The 16,992-nt window shown below is 33.7% G+C and overlaps 1 protein-coding gene across 3 annotated transcripts in view; it reads right to left on the bottom strand.

Annotated features, from left to right (window-relative positions):
• Window positions 1-6,248: 6,248 nt before the first annotated feature.
• Window positions 6,249-16,992, bottom strand: part of LOC117124106 — a 34,848-nt gene continuing 24,104 nt past the window's right edge. For all 3 annotated transcript variants that reach the window (XR_004447927.1, XM_033270246.1, XM_033270247.1), the window contains one exon: window positions 6,249-10,500. The gene's annotated coding sequence lies outside the window, so the exon portion shown is untranslated. The remainder of the gene's footprint in view (window positions 10,501-16,992) is intronic.

Below are 16,992 nucleotides of genomic sequence, written 5' to 3'. Positions count from 1 at the left end.
GCGTGCGTCCGGGCACTTGTAGATACAGCACTCGAATGAAAAAAATATATATATTCTAGATTCAAGAATACATTATTATAATTATTCTGCCACTCCTAATTCATTAATTGTATGTATCACTATTGTGCTAATACATAACCTATGTCTGTTACATTTCGCAATTCATATTTTTAATTTTCATATTTAGGCCTATATCTATTTAGGTGGGAATAATCTTTTAAAGAGAAAATGGTTTTATACGTTTTCATGAAAGAAACAAATCACGTGATCAAGTCGTCCACCCATCTGTTGTTCGCATCATCATCTTCATCAGTAAGTCATCTTTTGTTCAAGAGCAAAAGCCATTGTTGCATTATAACTGTATTTTTGTCATTGTTTGCCAAGTCCTTCTCGACAACAAAGGACGTCTACAAATCCTGCAAGTATGATCAACGCCGATTGAATCCCACGGGTGCACGTCATACCGCGCAGCGTGTACCGTAGAACCGGTCCTCCTAAGCCGCATGCGTAGAATTGAGTGTTCGCTTTCTTTAAAATATACTTTTTTTTTAAAGAGATAGAATGATGATGCGGGCCTACCAATTAATTGTAACTTAAACTCCTGAAAGACGTTGATAATATTAATAACCAATAAATTAACTGCTGGATTATTGAATCTCATAATAACAATAAACAACGGTAATTAAGACGAGTTTGTAAATCGGGTATTTCTACTTCAAGGCTGACTGTATACTGTATGCATTGTGCCAGCTCTGTCGGTGAAAATTATCATTTTTTAGAACTAAAGATTATTGTTACAATTCAAAATATTGATTGCTCTTTGAGATACCAACTCTTTGTGTACAATAAAGACACTTCGTTAAGTCCTATAATCAGTCCTTGGCATAAGATTACGAGGGACGTTTCCTGTGTGAATTTGTTTGACTTTTATCCGTTTGAATCTGAGGTACCCACGTTTATCACCATTCGTGTTTCTATAAATAAGAAACACTAAAGAATTTCATTGGTATGGACCAAATCACAATTTAACAAATAAGTTTGCAATTTGATTCATTACATTTAATATTAAAAAACAAAAAAAAACAAAACATGATTTTACAAACTGGATATACAAACACTGCATACCGGTTCTACATCAACATTAAGTAATATACACTCTTTTTTTAAGAACATATTTTATAAGAACAATGAGGCTGAACTTGCTTAAAACATAAGAACAAAATAAATACAAATTGAAGCTCGTGTAAAATGTCAAATGAGTTTTTATTTAAAACTAGACAAAAAAAAATGAAAAAAAAAGCTATTCTCTATGGTCACACACAGTAAAGTAATAACGTTTAAAAAGTTAATAGGCCTACGTAATTATTTTGGTATTATATATACCATGTGCAGTAGGTGTGACTATACAGTGTGGTAACATACTGCTCTGTACAAATGTTTCTATCTTTGAAAAGTGTGTAAAATATGAACAAAATAAGAACGTTTTGAGCCTGAAATTAGCCAAAAAAAAAAGAAAAAAAAAAGAAAAAGAAAAAGAACACTAAGTCTGGAAAAAAAATGACTGGTTCTTATTTTTCAAAAATAGTACTTTGGCATTGTTAGGCCATTAAATACGTAGTGAACCAAACAACTGAACGATCAATTGCTTACGAGCACATTCTATAACCTTTTGACAGTTGTTACCTTATTTAATAATTTTAAATCATGGATTTAATGTATCTATTTAAATAGGCCTACAGTTTGGATTGCACTAATAATGATTGAAGACAAAGTGACATACCAAGAAGATTTCAAAAAAGTGTTTAAAAAAATGCATTCAAGATGACAAATAATAAATAATTAGTTTTTCACTAACAGTTATAAACTAGAGCAGCCACCTCCCTGTGCCTGGATACCGAACAATACGCAGCTATTATGGGCGATTCCATTATTTTCTTTTATGCTCGAGGGTAAGTTAAAGGGAAAAACAAATCGAATTTCGGTGACCTTGGACTTGTACTTTGACCTTTCTTCTCGAAAGTCAACCATCTCGTTCTTAGATTATTATGAACCATTCCACTAAATTTTATGATGATCATTCCTTATTTGTTTTTGTTTTTCGTAATCTTGCTAACAGACAGACAGCGGTGAAGATACATAACGTCCTTCATGGAGGTGGAAAAGTTAAGTATCATTTAAACAAACTTATGGATTAGTCTGCACTCGGAGGAACTAAGCATGACTTTATTAATAATTGTTACATATACCACATTGAAATATTATACGAAACACAAGGCTTATATATAATGCGCTCTATATTGTTTTGCAGTGTTATTATTATATTAAAATTATATATATATAAAAAAAGTGAAAATATTCTTGTTCTTCCCTATCTCATTGCATTTGAATTAGCCTTGCTGTGGATTGAGTTGGACAAAAAGCAATTTCTATAGCTGCATTGCTAAAAAAAACAAGGACAGCGCGATGATTGTGGATGGAAGACGAAATTATTCCGGATGTATCATAAAGTAATGATCATGGATGGGACGTGTTGGGCCATTCATTTCCTTATTAAGGAAAACATGCTTCTCATAAATCACAGATACACAATAAACAACACAATTGAAAACTCTATGGCTTTTATGCGCGGGGTGCGTTGTGTCACGGGAACACGTGTTCCCGCCCCCACCCCCCACCCACTTCCCGTTTAGCCACTAATTTTTTTTTTTAAATTTCAATGCATATCTATGTTATTTGCTACTCACTCATATATTTGAAACTGTTGTGCCCGATTGAGGAATTCTGGATCCGCCCCTGCTGAATGAACTACCGAAAAAAGGTATAGGCCCTACATTAATAATATTATTAATAATGATAATGACAATATTATAATGATATTAAACTTTTTTTTTATAAGAACACATTTTATAAGAACACTGAGGCTGAAATTGCAAAAAAAAAAAATTAAGAACAAAATAAGAACAAATTGAGGCTGAGGTAGAATGTCAAACTAGAAAAACAAAAAAATATATCTGTAGGCCTACGGTACCTTATGTGCAGTAGGTGTGACTATGCAATACCCTCTATAATACAGTACAGTAGGTGTACTGTACCTACCTCCCATTTGGGGCCATTTTTTAACTGGGGCCATTTTTGTGGGGCCATTTTTTACTGGGCCTTTCATTGAGGGGTCATTTTTTGCAGGGCCGCTTTCACCTCCCAGTACAGTGATACTGCTGTACAATAATAATTTTCTATGTTTGAAAATTGTGTAAAATAAGAACAAAATAAGAACATTTTGAGCCTGAAATCGGAGAAAAAATAAGAACACTGAGCCTGGGCAAAATTTTACTGGTTCTTATATAAAAAAAAAAGTGTAATAATATTGATGATGAAAATAATAACAGAAATAATAATAAGTATTATTATCATTATTATTTATATTGTTGATAATGGCACATTTCCATTTGGTCTTTGATATCGGTATGATAATATTGATAGTTATTGATATATTGTCGATATTGATATCGGTGATATTATAGAAAGTGCGCCACCTTGATGGTTTGCAATAAATATTCACATCTCTGATTTATATTTTCTGTCAAAGGGCATCGTGTTCCCTTAGTTTCAAATACAACAGTTACACAGTCGCAACAAAGAGATGATGAGCCCCCTGTCTAAGGCTTCGTCGGGTCCTACTACAATGGGGATTGGGGTGGGATGGGAAGTGAGTTTGCGGGTGTTTTTGAAGTGGCCCAATCATTAAGGGGCCCAATCGGCCGAGTCCGGTGCAAGGTCCTGGCAAAAAATTCTTCAAGTTATTATTTTACACATCGGGGCCAATATCCGACACCTTGGCTTTGCCCAGTGTTAAGTCATAGGCTTACGCCACTGCACTGGTAAAAAAAATTTCTTTCTGGGGGAATTCAAACAGTCGGATCGGGTCCAGAATGCGATGTACGACATTTTGTATAGGGCACTTCTTGATGGCCTGAAATAGCCTATAATATCTGTCTCCATTTAATAATGTTCAAAAATTTAATCAGGCCCAGGCCGTCTAGCTGTTTCCGTCCTTGATTCTGCCTCCGAGTACTGGATCCCATCCGACTTCAACTCGGGACTTCATCCCAAACAACAATATTCTATGATCAAATGTTCATCTTATTCGTGTTATTATGATATGCGAAGGCGATGCTCTCCTCCTGTCTTTTATTATTTCATTTATTGCATTTTTTCTACCTGTCCGGTGAAATAATTCATTCTAATTATGATGTACTCATTATTCCTGTAATACACGACAATATTCATGCATGTACTATGCCTGAACTTATGAATAATGCACTGATTTTGGGTGGAGTACTGTAATTAGTTTTGCTAGCTTAACGAAGCATAATAGATATAGCTACATCTTTGTATTTCGACGTCAGTAACAATAATTTGTTTCACTATCAATAAAATAACCTGTCCTCATCAAGGTGAATTGTAATATATTCCGGTAAGGGCGGGGAATCCATATTTCCGATTTATCGCAGGCACGCGCAGCTGTTCTTTGATGTTTATAATTCATGTTTATTCCAGTGCTTATCGTCAGGGAAGAAGGTAATAAAAATGCATTGTTCATAGAAACACAAAATGAGAGTGCATGCACACGTCTTCGTACTTTGGGAAATTGCGTGAACATTTTGATTAGAAACCGAAAACAGAAAGAAAGTGGTGTCTGTCTTGAAATGAGTAAATTACGAATTTACATAGGATAGGAATTATTATTTCTTATATTTTCCTGCCATGCCTATCACGTGCGTCATTAATGCTTAGTGTACAGTATTTGAAAGCGGAAAATGGATGGGGCACCCCAGGTACCCTTATAAAACATTGCTGAGTAAAAGCATGACTTAAGTACAATAATTCCCCGTATATTTCTCTTAACCCCGTCAAGGGTTTGCTTAGGTCCTCTTCCCCAGTTGACTTGACCATTTATGCACACCCCCAACCCCAATGACAATCCTGCCTTCACGACCCTGTATCAGTATAAAGCAAGGCAGGTTTTCCTTTGTCATGGGCGAGCAGTGTCAGTCGAGAACCATAATTTATAGTTCCAGTAGGTAGCGTTACTTTCTTCGCTTTTGAGGATGCAGTGATAACAATCTAAATAATATTAAATACCGGTAACCTTAGGGTTATAAAATGTTTTTGCAGGGGTGGAGCTCATCTCTCGGAAGTGATCCAGGGGCTATCCTCGGGAAAATATGACAATTTAGGGGTTTCATAGGCTTATTTAAACAATTTTAGTGTCTACTAATTGTAAAAAATGTATTAATTTTTATTCTTCTCCCTAACAAAGTGTATACGATTTTCTCCCCGAATGGAGAGGGAGGGGAAGCTCTCCCCACTGGCGCCACCCCTGGTGCTTCGCCTCTGTCGAAGAGTCATTTAACGCCCTCTACGCCAACCCTTGATGTATTGATAATACAAGTCACCTTCAATTTATTTCAGGTTAAGCATAAAAATCAAAAGTGACGATCATCATGTATCGATTGAATACATGCATACACTGTACTGCTTTATTATTTAGCACTGATACAGTTTCCAGGTCACTCGGGAAAAAAAATCAACGCTACAAAAAAATAATAACCTGCCAGATCAAAGTCAGACGATTAAAACAAAATCGGCGCCAATATCCTGTTTATAGTTTAGTATATTTCTTTTTTGCATCCTTATCAATTACACAAAGCTTGTTGTATTCGCTTCTACTGTAAACCAGTTTTGTGACACTTCCTCTTGTATTCAAACTTCTCGTCGCCAACTTTAAATTGCACAGTCTCAAGTCCCATTTAGTGTACAGTATCCTATACAGGATTGCTTTGAACTGATCTGAAAATATAACACCCTTTGCCATCCCTACCCCACCAGTATTTAAATATGCAAAAATCTGAATCTCATTAACAGTTTCTGAGTTTTTCGTCAAATATGCTTTTTGTGTCTTATAAAAAAAGTCAGTTGTTCAACATATCAAATGTTATTTTTCCTCCAGAGCCTGGTCTTAACTGCCAAAATATGGGTGCTTAATGCGCAGTGTTACAATTTCATTTTAACTCTTAATTTTCCTTTCTTTTCATCTTTAGCTCATGTGAATTTAAAGTACATAAAACATGTTTAATTTATGTACATTACATGAGAGTGGATGCCACTTTTAATACACATGTGTTAGTTTAAGGCAAAGCCACTTTTAATTCACAAAAAAAAAGAAAATCACAAATATAAAACAAGTGTGAATTCATCTTGACTGATCTTTTATTAACATTAATTTCATCAGAATTATATATCTTTGATTCTTATATGAGAGACTGATTGATTGATAAAGTTGATTGCAAAAATCTGAGTTACACCTAAAAATTGAAAGGTGCAACATGGCTATACAAACATTGACAAATTAATAATTCATAATTATGGCATACAAAATCTTAAATTATTCAATTAAATAAAAAAGAATTCTTTATAGCCAACACAACTGATATGTATCTAAGCAGCATAGAAATGTAATAAAAATGCAGGAACATTACAAAACGTTGATGTCTTTCCAAACCAAAATTATAAAAGCACAAAAAAGTGACTATAATACAGTACATCATTTATGATAATAAGTAATCAATGCAAAAACACTATTAATCATAAAAAAAAAATCTAGATGATTGAGTTCATAAAAGAATTTAAACTGTATTCACAAATTCTGGCAATGATAAATTATTGGTAATTAAACTTGCACATTGACTGTAATTGCTCCTACTTGTATACGCCGAGTTATTAGATAATTCCTAATATGACACAGTATTTCTATCTTTAATACTGTGTTTTCGATCGTGCGTGGTGACAATGTCTGATTTATGCAACATACAGGGTTTATGAACCAGCCTGGTTCCAATTAAGTAAAGTGTTCCACGCAAGAAGCTGGAACGCTGTTCAGTTTAACGGCACAGCACTCTACTAATCTGTCCGAGCTATCTACAATTCTACATCATAGAAAATGTTGCGAATAATAATGATATAATGAGCTGCGGTGCAAAAGATTTAAATACAGTGAGATTATCCACAGCTTCATCCAATCTCAGACGTCAATGCCCTACTTGTCGTTATACAAGAGCTAATGGATACGTGCGGAGAGTGAAATTTGTGCCCTACGCATCATCTAAAACAATAAGTCGACATTGCAAGATCAACGGTACAGAGGCATTAATATATTCAGTCAAGTATTCTTAAACAATTTCAGATTAAGTTTTCTACATGCCTTATACTATAACTTTGTTATTTGCTACAGAAATTGACAGTTATTCTTAATCTTGGTTTTCAATTCTTAATTTCTTAACCTTCAACTTAATACTTATTTATTTATACTCAGATTTTTGGAATGAACATAATTTTATTTTCTAACTTGGATTATAAACTTTCTAATATAGTCTTATACTGTTAAATTGTTTACCATAATTTGAATTTTAAGGGAAAAACAATATTTATTTTTTATCAAATATATTAAAATATTCAAATATGAATGTAACCAGTGTATTATTAATATCCTGATATCATCATACAATTATTTTATTCTTAATTTAATTTAGTATTTCCAATGAATGTTTCAGATGGAAATTACAGTTAGTGTATTTAATTAAGTAAATACATCATATATTCTTTTATAATTACAATATACAAACAATAGTATTCCACATCATAATAAATAAATTTTAAAGCATGGTGTTCAACATTGTTTACTCTCTTTCAAAATAAAAATAAAATTCTAAATTAAGATGTGAAAAACAAGCATTTTGACAATAAGTACACACAAAAACCCTAAGTGAAATACAACAGAGCAACAGAAAAAAATGGACTGGAATTAACATACTGTACCACAATAAATTATACCATGAATATTTTAGTTGTTGATTAAATATTGATATCAGATGAACAGTATAAATTTTGTCTTTAATAAACAAATAATTAATTTGAAATGCAAATTTTCAGAACAGTTAAAAAAAATATATAAACCAGTTTAAATGAATTATTTAACTTTTTAACAGGATAGTGTAGACTTATTAAACGCATTTGCATGAACGCTATTCCGTAGAAACATACATTAGAATATTATACATTAATACAATTATGTCACAGTCAAATGAAATTTTCAAAAGTAAACGTCTGCTTTCCTTAAAATCGCTACACTGACGCTACAGTGTTTTCGTTGCAATCGTTGTACAGCGTAGTAGCCCCCGCTGCAATTATGAAGCCTCCCCGATTCGACCTAGCAATCAGCATCAGCTGTCGGTGATAGCATGTAGAGATTTTATGGAAAACAAGCTTAAGATATAACCATTAGAAATTTCATCTGTAAAGATAATGGTGAGATGAATTACAAATATTAAGTTTGAGGACATTATATTGACCTTAGAATGCTAAGTAACTTTAATGAGAAGATGTAACAGTTGCTGGTGTTATTTAACGCTTTAAAATCTCCAGAAGAATGCATTTAAGTTAAGACAACTACATTTGTTTGAACAATAAGTATATTCAGGAAAGTACATATTAGTACAGAACTGTACACACAATTTAAATTTGTTGAATTAATTTTCTTTAATTAAACATTTCTGTTCAGGAGTTAATATTATTTTTTTTCTGGAAGCATGATATTTAAAGAAAAAATTGATACACGAAGTCTGGTTTTCATGAATTTGGCGACACTGATTGGTCGGTTAAACCAAGGAGCATTATCGATTGCATCAGACTCAGCCACACAATGTATCGATGGCAGTGAAACTGCTGTAGCCAAATTGTAGCGATTTTATGGAAACCAAACTCTCCTGTAAAACCTTTCTGGAAGCATGAAAATTATAGATAAAATTGCTACCTGAAGCATGTTTTTCATAAATTTTGGCGATGCTGAATGGTCGGGTACATCGGGGAGCCTTACCAATTGCTTCAGATTTAGCTACACAATGTAGCGATTGCAGTGAAACTGCTGTAGTGGAATTGTAGCGATTTTATGGAAACCACATTTTCCTGGAAAATCTAAAGAAATATAATACACTGTGCAACCTAATAGTGTCATCATAGCCCTTCAATCGCTAGATATACTAACGATGATCTTTGGTTTCAAACTTGATGGATACAATCACATTAAAAAAAAATGATGATTTAATAGCCTTACATATTATTATATATTTTTAAATATTATCGTACTTTTTTCGAAATATTGATACCAATGTAAAATCAGAAGTTTATTAAGTCTTGCTCTCATAAAAAAATGGGTAGCTGGTGCCATAACTCTTGACCTGGGCACACACTGCTTCAGCCAACGATGTGTTTCCACAGAGATCGCAATGCTACGAGGCATGGGAGGCAGATTACTTTCCATGACGACCTGCTCTGACTGCCGCCAATTCAATTCTGTCTTTATTCAACAACAATCACATAAAAGCATAAAATACAAAACATATTCAATGGTTCATGTATTGTTAGTGAAAAAGAAGACAACAATCAGCAGATAGTGTCGTGTTGTAAAGCATGCATGGCTGACGGTCGACGCAGCCTGTGCCTGGCCGTAGAGTGCAAAAGAATTTAGCATACCCTGTTTTATGTTTTATTTAGTCAGTGATTTTAATGCCAAGAATTACAGGACACACGAATACCGTAGTTAATAAAAATAGATTTTTTTTTTCATATCATTCTTTGAACATATGTTGGTGAATGTAGAAGTGATTCTTTCAAAGCCAACATATTTGTTGTGTTAATTTTACATAGATGAAAATTAATGTCGTTATGCATATTGCAACCAATTAGAGACAATCAAGCTCTGGATATTTCGTTTCTAATCAAAAATGATTTACGTGGGCTCAAAACGACTTACTGCACTGACGTCAACCTATGCGAGGTGCTATTAAGATAATTTTACCACAAATGCTTACATTTTAATATTTTCAGATTGTATACTTCTTCTCTTCGCTGTTACATGAGTTACTTTAAGTAATTATTAAGTTATATTCAAACAACATAGAGAACATTGACGTATACAATAACATAGCAGTGCGTCTGCTGTAAATCAAACAGTCAAATTGTAAACAGGTAATAAAACATGCATTTAATTTCCCTCCATGTACTGAAACATTGCCATAGTAACTCAGTGCATTGAACTCTATTTTTCCTTCATGCTTAAAATTTCTTAATTCGGACAGTTTCCAGCTGTCAATTGTCTATTTCCGATGGATCTTCTTTTATCACTTCGGTTTGTCTTTTCCAATATCTGAATCAGCGCTCATAATTTGAAAATCCATTGAAACTTATTTCCTTCCTTAAGTCTTCAAAACAAAATTCTTACTGATGTCTTCCTTTTAGTGCCCGAATCTGTAAACCTGGCAAACATGTGTTCAGGCTTTGCGGGAAGGGGGAAGGTACTGTAAATATTACTTCTGTGTAATAGGCTACTGTCTGAAGCTGCAACTGACATCTAACTATGTTTTCCATACTCTACCAAGAAGTATTCTGCAAAGATACAAATAAATATTTCATGAATACATAAAAAAGATATCAGTAACTCGAGCCGGCTCTGTAAAATGGTATCTGACAGGGAATAAATGTAGCTGCGTGTAAGTAATGGATGTACAATAAATCATTTATATGCTTACAAGTCAACGGATAGTTCTAATGATATCAATGAATCATGCTTCTGTGCAATTTGTTATTAAAAAAATGCAGAGAAAATGTATATTGATTTTGGAAACTGTTTTACTGACTGATGTTGTATATTGTAACGTTAAAAAATCATGATAAAATTGATAATACTCAATTACAGTATAAAAAAAAAAACCAGTTAAATAATGATAATAATAATAATAATAATAATAATAATAATAATAATAATAATAATAAAATAATAATAAAGTGGGGGACTGTAATTGCAAACACCAAAATAATGCATTATGTTTACTCTTCAGTGTTTATGCAATGTTATAGTAACTTTCTGAGGGAATTCTCATAATTTAATAAGCAAAAGCTGAATACATAATTTTATAGGCTATAAAAATACATGACCTATACAAAGCACTGTAAAAAAAACCCAACCTATTTGAAAATTGTAACCTTTGACTTTCACCTGTCTGAAGCAAACATTATATTAGGACACTATGATTAGATCAGAGATGATTAATAAACTCCTTAACTTCACTGTCACACCCGGGGTCACACCTCATAATTGAACACAATGTTTTTACAGGGTCCTCGTCAAAACACCAGAGGCAAGTATGGCCTAGTTACAGAACTCACTTGAATTCCCTTATTTAAAACAGTACAGTGAGTACAGTATTTCAATTTATATCATAATTTCTGCGAGTCCATGGACATTCCTTTTAGGTCAGTTGAAAGTAAATATCATGAGTTCCCACACAGCACATTGGTATAATGATGAAAGACATATACTGTATTATACATCCTTATTTAGAGTATATGTAAAAAATATATCTGAGTAGATGTGTGATGATCATATGCCAGACTACAGGCCTTTTGTTAAATTTCAAATGCTATCAATCCCATTTTATCTTGCTATACCATGGCTGTATTAAAAACTCCATGGCTATAGGCCTAAAATATTCTATAGGCAGTAGCATTTTGATTTTACACCCTGCTAAAATGAGATAAAAGAAGGTGTTACAGTTGATAAAGGAAGTGATCATAATATAAGTCATGGTTTACTGTGGCTAATGTCTGATGAATATTATGGGACTATTATGAACCACAACCTACCAGCCTCAAAGGTGGTAAAGAAATAAAACACTATAATATAATAGGAAGGCCATTTAAGTTTGTGTCTACCGGTATGATGTAATAGGCTTGAACTTTTACTAGAATATCCATACCGGAAGTCAGTATGGTATATATGCCATACAGTATATTAGTATTTTGTAGAGATAATCCATTTAAATTATAATACTGGAATGACCTACATTGTAAACCATTTCACAATATTTTACAAATTTTCAGAAGTTTATCAACAATATGATATAAATATCATTAAAACTTTAATAACAAATAGGCCAACAAATGTGAAGGTGTATCATAAGTTAAAAACCGAAAGGTCCACTGAATCTCAGATAAGAAAGTATAATACTGTACATACTCCAAGTATTGAAATGCACGCCATCGTCTTGGGATTCAATATTTTGACATTAATTGTGTCATCATCAGGATTCTGATGACATAATTAATGTCGAAATATTGAATCCCCTGATGATGACATAATTAATGTCGAAATATTGAATCCCAACACGATGGCGTGTATTTCAATACTTGGAGTATGTATTATACTTTCTTATCCTAAGCTAATTAGTCGATTGAATTTGAATTAAACTGTACTTCATGTTTTCGTTGACAAGTGTCAAGTATGCATGTCAGAAACCAACCTGTACAGTGATGATGATGTGAAAATAATATAGCTCTTGTCAAGAACCAATAAATCATAGTGATTGACACATGTGTTATAACACACCTGATGACAGTTTGTGGCATCTAATCACATCATTGGTTTAATGACTTCAGGGTTGAATGATATCAATATGATATTGCTAACTGTCAGGAAAAATGTTAGGAGGGCCATGTTATGCTGCAGCAATTGATGGTACTGTAGTGTAGCGCCTCTGATGTTTTTCATCATTAGGATTGACAAGCTAAAGTGTTAATACCTCCGGTTGAGGCAGCAACTCCCTTTTGACCTACAATTGCTCTCCTGGTACAGTAAGTGGTTAATTTACCTGTTAATTTGGTAAAAAGTCTGTAAACCAATAAAATTGATTTGTGTCTTATAGGTAAATGTATGTTGGCAGGTATGCCAATTATGGGATGGATTGACTAAAAAAATAATGACGTACTGTAAACTGTATTCCTTTTCAGTTTCGTAAGCTTGCTAAAAACCTACCTATTATCACAGAAAGTAGCTTTGTTAGGTAGTGGACTTTAGTTTAGTGGTAGATGCTTGAATCTAATTGCACAACTGACTCCCCAAGATTTTCACAAAAAAACTTAACACTTTAACACAAATATGCAAAAAAAAAAGTGATTACATTATTCAGAAAGTATCTAGCTACAGAATGTAAAACAAACAAACCTAGTGAATCATATATTTTCTAACATGTATGCCAGGACATGCCTTTTTAGTGGAGGCTGGAACAGGATACTGGTTGGATTTTCCAATTCAGTCTTTGATGGAAGATTAAAGCCGAAGGACCAAGCTTTTACATGGCACTAAACAGCATCCCAAGCTATGGATAATGGGAAATTGGATAGGAGTACGAGGCTAAAGCATCCCAAGCTATGGATAATGGGAAATTGGATGGGAGTACGAGGCTAAAGCATCCCAAGCTATGGATAATGGGAAATTGGATGGGAGTACGAGGCTAAAGTAGCAATAGGTGTGTTTTAAACGTAATGTACCATCAACTGAACAAAGAAAATAGTTGTCAGCTTCAATAAGCAGTACATGTAGGGAATTTAAAACATCAAGTAATGAGATGTAACGACAAGATAGAGAAAAATGAAGAAATTAATAAAATCAGAATACAGATAGACAATTTGGAGCAGAACATCGTTATGAAAATTACAATTTATAAAGGACAAGTTAGAAATTGTCAATGATTGTATTTTAGAAAATTAGCTATATTAGCATCCCACTATTTATATAACATGATTTGATAAATAAAAACCCTGGCATTTCTTTTATATACAGTAAGTACATTAAACCCTATTGTTAAAATAAAATTTATAATTGGATTTCTTTGACATGAAACACACCATGATAACCTATAGAAGTCAAACTACTTTTTCCAGTGGGGTGCTACTGGTGGTGAATTGTGCAGAACACTGGGAGATATCACCAGTATTTCCAAAGTGTGTATCTCTTTGCACATGAGCCATTTTGTACACACTGGACCAGTGGCTTGAACGACTTTCATGAAAGACGGTGCGTGCATTTGTAAACTTGCATTTCAGCCCTCTAGCTAAAAAAACAAGGACAGCATTATAGAATTGAACCAGGGACCAAAAGTCTTCAAAGGACAGAAAATAACTATTATTAACAATGGCTACTACCAGCTTGGCCAGGTGCTCTCCTGAATAGGGGGGTCTTTGTCTGGCTATGCCCTCCCCTAACCACCAGCTGTAGGCCCACAGGCCAACAGATTTTAAGCATTCTCTAAATGTATTTACTACATGCTGTATTTGAGTGGAAGCTAGCAACATCGATAATTGTATGTTTACATAAAGTGTAATAAAGTAAACTAAAATATTAATTATTATTTGTATGAAAGGTAAGATGCTACTTTAAGTCAATTAAAGCATAATTAAATTCATACTTGTATGTGTAAAATAAAACAATGTCAAAACTATCTATTTTTATGTGACAAAATAAATGTGATATGCCCATACTTGGACGTAATTTAACATCATGATGCCCATATATGGGCACTTTGTCACATATAATTTGTGCAAACAGAACTTCCGGAAACAAATTTTTTTTTTAAAAAGCAACATTATGGTTTTCATTGTGGTCAGAAGCAAAAGGAAATGAATTTGCAAAACATAAAAATACTGGATATAAGCTTGCATGAATTATACTTCTCTAAACGTACTCAAACCTACCAGGAAATTCTGTTTAACTATTCTAAGAAACTATTAGATAGGTGTGTAACGATAGAATTGAACTGAGACACTTGAGTTGTTAAGTCTGAACAAAAATATATAAGCCAATAAAGGTATTCCTATTATTACATAGAGTCAAAAAAAGAGCAGTAAAGGCGTTAATCTGTAAACACAACGAAAATGTTTATGATTGTTTCCATGGAAAGGATTTGAGATAATATACAATGTTGCCAAAGTAGATGTACTTAAATATAAACCAATTAAAGTAGGAAGACAATGGAAAGTATTTTCGTAAGGAGATAGGAGTTTCTGATACCACTACTCTAAATTATTACACTTGACAGTTGTGATTCAATTATGGTTTCAAAATTATTAGCCTACACAAATCAACAACCTCAAATGAACTGCACATGCTCAGGTTACAAAGTGACATCTTCAAGCACGCAGGCAGTAGATCCAAAAATGGTTTGCAAAGTTAACTGTCAGCAACAACGTCCGATAGTACAACACAAACACAAAGAATTGAAAATATTGAATGTGCTTTAAAACAGCATTTTAAAGCCCTATAAAAACTATCAAATTTCATTTGACAAATAAGTATGATATGCCTAAATATGGTCATGATGACATTCTATTCATGACCATATATAGGCACATCATGACTAAATATGGGCATACAACAGTTTTTTTGTCAAAGGAAATTTGATCAACAGAGCTTTCCATTGCTATGGTTGTGATGTTATATTTGCTACAATAGGTAAAACGTAAATAGATAGATAATGCTCAAATAACAGCACACAAGAAGGATGTACAGTGCTAAAATAATGGTAACGGTTGGCGACTTACAGTATACAGTATAGTACCATATTTTTTTGGAGTATAAGTAGCCTACCTCGAGTATCAGTCCACCCCCCACTACTGTATGCTCCATTTCATGTTTCATCTTTCCTTGAGCAAAAAACCCAGGGAGGATTTGAATGAGTATGTAATAGCTCAACTGAATTTTATATTTTCAAAAGAAATTCAAAGATTTGCTTTGAATTAGGTAGGCCTATGCATTGCTGAAAAACTGTCTCTTGTTTGATTAATGTAAATGCTGTCAGTTTAAAAATGATCGTTTATTTGTAGAAAGAGAAATACCTGATTATAACCCCACCCCCAAAATCGGCCCACAGAATGCCTACATGTTCTTGTGTACAAAACAGTATGCATCATCCCACAGTACTCTTAATCAATAATTAGACAGGAATATTTAATGAGCTTGACAGCGCATTAATTAACAAACACAATCAAAAATTAGCAATTTGCACATGTTTGGTGACATTGATTTTTGCTGACACTTTAATCCATTTAAGTCATTGTGCATGCTATCTGAGGGTGTCTGCTGGCTGATAACTGTAACATGTATTGTTGAAAAGCCGGTACAGTACATTGAATAATGAAAAGTATGTGTATGATTTGACACCTACAGTACTGTAAATGTGGAAACAGTGGTCGCAGGGAAGTGGTTCTGGTTCGGGTCGTCAACCTTGCGGTCTGCTTCTGAAGCACATGCTGTGCATTCTCCTTGTGTTCTTGGGTGCTTTATGTTTGTCTCTCTCCATCCAGGGGTAATAAATAGGTACCTGGGAGGCTGTTGCGGCATTGAATGTGTCTGTGCTTAAAATGCAGCACGGCTAGGAATCCCCACAGTGTGCATAAGGTCTGCATAACAAAAATTCAATGATCAGGGGTACTGTAATAATGTAACAACATCGCCATTGTCTTGTACCCCTCGGCCTAAAGCATGGCACATTCCTATTTAATATTATTCTTGATAATAATCTATATACAAATTTACAATTGATTCGATGCATGTATATTGCAACGTATGTTTTCACAATTTATGTTTTACAGTCAACTAATTTCTGTCCACATATAGTTTTGCTTCCATCATCACTATCCATCAAAGATGACTAACACTTTGATTTTTATGTAACCATAGTAACCAGAAGTAGTTCAAAGATGATATAAGCACTGTGCACTATAAACATCAGCATTGTGCCGATAGCAACAAAACCGATGCCCATAATCTTAAAATATCATCTTTAATTTCAAACTCGGGAGTTAAGTTGCAGCCAATAGGTCGGTCGTCATCGGCGGCGTGTGGCAACGCTCTAAAAATAGTGATGATTACTGGTTTCTGAAAAGTGTGAGTCATACCAGGTGGAGTCAAAATAAAAACCAATTACTTGCAGGTAAATGAGACAGGAAAAACACAGGTGTGAAACAATACGATCATCATACAAGGCCTGATCAGCATAGAGAAGAGAGATGAGTAATATTATGAACAAGAGGCATTGTTGATGT

The sequence above is a fragment of the Anneissia japonica genome, unplaced genomic scaffold, assembly GCF_011630105.1.
Source record: "Anneissia japonica isolate Jap-2015-1 unplaced genomic scaffold, ASM1163010v1 scaffold288194_len294098_cov161, whole genome shotgun sequence".
Lineage (NCBI taxonomy): Eukaryota > Metazoa > Echinodermata > Crinoidea > Comatulida > Comatulidae > Anneissia > Anneissia japonica.
This window is presented reverse-complemented; position numbering and strand designations above follow the sequence as displayed.